The sequence below is a fragment of the Dipodomys spectabilis genome, unplaced genomic scaffold, assembly GCF_019054845.1.
Source record: "Dipodomys spectabilis isolate Male_0828 unplaced genomic scaffold, ASM1905484v1 ptg000200l, whole genome shotgun sequence".
In the NCBI taxonomy this organism is placed as follows: domain Eukaryota; kingdom Metazoa; phylum Chordata; class Mammalia; order Rodentia; family Heteromyidae; genus Dipodomys; species Dipodomys spectabilis.
The window spans coordinates 2,595,401-2,600,095 of NW_024870877.1; the positions used below are offsets into that span (position 1 = coordinate 2,595,401).

The following is a 4,695-nucleotide window of genomic DNA, read 5'->3' on the forward strand; positions in this document are numbered from 1 at the left end:
ATCTCCAATTAATCACTAAAAAGCTGGAGTGGTAGGACTCTAGCCTTGAGTAAAACAGGGCAAGTTCAATTCCTCGTACTGGTAATTACATGCACAAGTCTCATGGACATTTGGTAGGTCTGGCTTTGAACTGCAGCCCTTAGATTTCAGCCTCCTGGGTAGCTAGGATTTACAGGTATAAGCAACCAGCCTCTGTCTTATTTTAATATTTTTAACCAGCTCTTCCCTTCAACCTCAATGCTTTTTTATTGCGGTCAGTAGACCTAATCTCTGGGCCTCATTGCTCTTTCTTACCTATTTTTACGGAGGGTAGGGTTTGAACTCTTGGCCTGAGTGCTGTCTTTGAGCTCTTCAGCTTAAGATGAATGCTCGAGTTCTTCACCTACAGTGTCACTTAAGGTTTTCTGGTGGTTAATTGGACATAAGAGTCTCATGAACTTTCCTTCCCAGGAAGGCTTTGAACCGTGATCTTCATACCTCAGCCTCCTGAGTAGCTAGGATTACAAGACAGAACCACAAGTGTCCTTGTGTTTCTTAGCTTTTTGGCTCAAGGAGGATGTTTTACAACTTCCACAGCTCAGCTTTTAGCTTTTTTTCTGGCTTATGGACATAAGATTCTAATGTACTTTTCTGTGTAGTCTGGCTACAAACTGATCCTCAGATTTCAGATTCCTGAGGTACTCCAATTATACACATGAACCACAAAACCATTGCTCATTTTAAAATGTTAATATGTTCTTTTTTCCATTTAAAATTTTTTTTGCATTTTTAAAAAAATTTTTATTTTATATGTGCTAGTCATGGTGCTACAAATCAGAGATTGGATACAATGCCAGAGCTTTACCTTCAAGACTAGTGGCTTACCAAATGAGCCAAAGGAAAGCTTGCAGATATACTTGTTTTGTCTTGCTGCTTGAACTAAGGCCCTAGGTGCTGTCCTAAAAAGTGATTACCCAGTTTGCCATTTAAGTCACAGCTCAACTCCATTTTTTTTTTAATTCTTGGTAGTTAATAGGAGATGAGATTAATGCAAAGCCCCGAATGAATCAGTTGCCTGAAATCTGAGGATCATGGTTCAAAGCCACCCAGGGCAGGAAAGTCCATGAGACTTTTAGCTCCAATTAATCAATGAAAAGTTGGGAGTGGTGGAGCTCTATCTTTGAACAAAACATTCTCAAGCCATAGGATAGCACACAGATGTACACAGAGAGAAAGCCTTATGGACTTTCTTGTATGGGCTAACTTTGACGCATGCTCCTCAGATTTCATCCTCTATTCATCCTCTCTCCGTTTAAATTTTTATTGGTCCTGCGGCTTCACCTCTGACTCTGGGACCTATATCTTAGCTTTCACAATCAATGCTGGTTTTTTTAACACCTCTGCCACAGCTCAAGGTTTTGTGCTGTGTAACTGGAGATAAGAGTCTCAAGCAGGTTCCTCCCCTGGCTGACATGACACTGCAATCCTCAGATGTCAGCCTCTTGTGTAGTAAGGATTACACACATGACCAGCAACATTTGGGTTATTTTAAAACTTTAATATGTGCTTGCTTCCACCTCCTTTTATTTTTATTATTTTTTTCATTTTTGCTTGGCCTGGGAGTATAAATTGAATTTCAGATGCTCTCTCAGTGCATACATGGGACTAACCATAACGTTTGGCATTTGTGGGAAAGTTAATTGGAGAGAAGAGCTATGCCAGATTCAGGAGGCTGAAAATTGAAGAAAGTCCTTAATGTTCTCTTCTCTAATTAGCCACTAAAGGCTAACTTGGACTTCCTATCACTGTACAATCACTCACGACGGACCTGGTCATCTACAGACACTTTCTTGTAAATGTCATCCTTTGAAAACATGTACAATTCTATTTGTTCCTCATCTTAAGATCTAAACCTACATAGTGCTGATCTCAATTAGTCATGGAATACCAAATACGATAGGAAGACAAACCTGAGAGAGAGACATGCAATACAAAAGCAGAGCTTGCTCAGTTCCTCAGCACTCAAAGAGGGGAGGATGTGGAAGCGGGGGAGAACTTCATGGGCCTTTCTACTCTTTATTTTAGCAGTGGGTTGTGGGAAATGTGTGGTTTTATTTCAACATGAAAATATCTCAATGCATGGCGATCTTGCCTGATGGGTTTATATTTTCTGCATAAATGTTATGGAAACTCATACATCCTGCAGAAACTCTTTTCATCCTGCAGTAAAGGTCAAAGCAGCAGCAAACGGAGATGAAAACAGATGATCGCCAGAGTCACAACTTAAGAAGGTTTCAGAGGATGGGAATTTTCCCTTGACTCCTTTTCCACTTTCTTCTGATAGCTCGTAACTGTAGGGGTGATGTTGACAGTTGTTTGTAGGAATTTTTGTTTTTCTCCAGATTCAAGTCTTATCTCTGCTTAGTTTGCTTCTCTATGCAGTATTTGACTTGCTCAGCTCCTGCCTGATTGCATCAACGAACTCCTCTTTCAGCTTGGTTAGTTCTTTTCTCATCTCATCTAAAATATCCTGCTTCAGTCTGTCACAGTCAAGGCTTTCTGTCTGGACCCGGTCGGCACTGGGCTGGGACAAGGGTGTGGACTTATAATGGCTCATAGGACCTGTTGTCAAAAACAATCTGATTTTTCCTTGGAGAATCTCATCTGGAGATGACGGGTGACTTGCTGCCATTCATTGTATTTGTTCTTTCCCAAGGTTTCCTGGTTGGTTCAGGTGTACTTGTCGATGAAACCTTAGAAGTTACAGGTTCTGATTCTTCATTTTTTGCTTCTATTGTTGATCCCTTTTCGGCCATTCTCCTCCTTCTGGCCATCAGGAGACTCATTTCCTCCATTAAGCTGCTACTTGCCAAGGGAACGGGTCCATTTCCACCACCCATGTCTGTTTTAGCTGACACGGAGTTCACATCTGTGAACACCGTGCAAAGAGGCATCTTCCACCCGTGACAATTTCCTAAGCTTGGCTCCAGCAATCGCAGCTGCAAGTCCAGTTAAAGGAAGATTGTCTTCTGAAAAGGATCCTTAAAAAAAATCCGGATACAGGAAGGGAGGGGCAGGAGGTGGTACAGGAGAGGGGCTTGATTAGGAAGAGGGTGTGGGGGAGGAGGGCCAGAGGATAGCAGTGGGGGTGAAGGAGGAGGTTCTGGGGGAGGAGAGAATACAGAGGCCTGGGCTGGACCTGGTAGGAGTGTTGGAGGAGATGGAGGTGCAGGTGGTCTCAAGATAACACCCTGCGGGGCTCGAGCCTCCGACAGCTGAGAGGCTTCCTGAAAGCCTGGCTCAGAAGCAGAGGGGTCTCCCAGCTCAGAGTTTACAGGGGTCTCCACAAAGGCAAAGGTGGCATTACTCGGCACTCTGCTCTCTTGATCCCATTCCACTTGCTCCAGCTGCTCCATCTGCTCCGGCTCCAGCTGCTCCACCTCTCTCTTTCCAACCTCTCTCCAGCCTCTCTCTCTCTACCTTTCTCTGGTCTTACCCTCTCCATTCTTTCTGTTTCCAGCCTGTCTATCTCCAGCTCCTTCTGACGTTTCTGTTCTTGCAGTTGTCTTCTTTGGATGTCCAACTCTTCATGGGATGGGCCATTTTGAACTTGATCAGGCAGTTGTGAATTTTATCTAGGCAATTTTGGTCCTGCCTCCTGTGAATTCAGCACTTCTAAGGCATGCATCATGCACTTGCGAAGACATTAGCATCCTCTTTGCTGCCATAGTTAAGACTGTACACCTGCCTGGCATCTCGCCACTGGTGGAAGGTCTGTGTTGCTTGATTATACTTTAATCCTTTGGGGATGGCACAGCTGATCACCAACTGATCATCCTGGATCTTCCTGCCCAGCACTCTGAATGTGTTGTTGCCTGTATGGTGATAGATATGAACTCTGCTGAACCCAGCTGAACCACAGCTGGCACCCACTTTTATTGGCATCATCACAAACCAATGCAGCAGCTCTTCCCTGACAGATAATCTGTTCACTCATTGAGCCGGCGGGCCTGATGGATGCGGCACGGGAGTGCGCTCCTCTGGGACGGCAGGGTTGGCTCATTCAGTGCTTCTCTGCTACACTGGCGGCCAGCTACTCCATCACCTGCTGTCGCGCCGGCCAGGCCTGGGTTGCAGGGTAGGTGGGCTGCTTTGGCTGCCTGCTGCTGCCGCTGCTCCTGCACAGGCCCCTGAGGACCACGAGGACCAAGAGGACTGCAGCCATGGCAGCCATGGGAGGAGAGTGGGGCGTGCCATGAGGCGCTGGTGCGGGGTGTGTGGAACACTCAGGCTCTGCCCTCGCCCTCGCCCTCCCCTACCGCTGTCGCCCTCCCCCTTTCTTCCCCCGTATAAGTAAACTTTTATATCTTACAAAAATAACTTTTAGCTGGGGACTGGTGGCTCATGCCTGTAATCCTATTCAAGAGGCTGACATTGAGGATCACAGTTTGAAGCCAACATAGGTAGAAAAGTCTGTGAAATTCTTATCTCCACTACACTACCAAATATACTAGAAGTGTGGCTATGACTCAAGTAGTAAAGTGCTAGGCTTCATCAAATGATCTCAGAGCCCAGGCCACGAGTTCAAGCCCCTGGACTGGTACAAAAAGAAAAGTTTCATTAGTTTACATTATACTAGGATTATGGTGTGAGACACCAGTGCTGAGATTAAGAAACAACTTTTGTAGTAGCTGCCACTTTTGATCTTTTCCCTAG

General features: G+C 45.2%; 1 pseudogene; it reads right to left on the reverse strand.

Annotated features, from left to right (window-relative positions):
• Positions 1-2,273: 2,273 nt before the first annotated feature.
• Positions 2,274-3,976, reverse strand: LOC122121977 (annotated as a pseudogene).
• Positions 3,977-4,695: the final 719 nt, after the last annotated feature.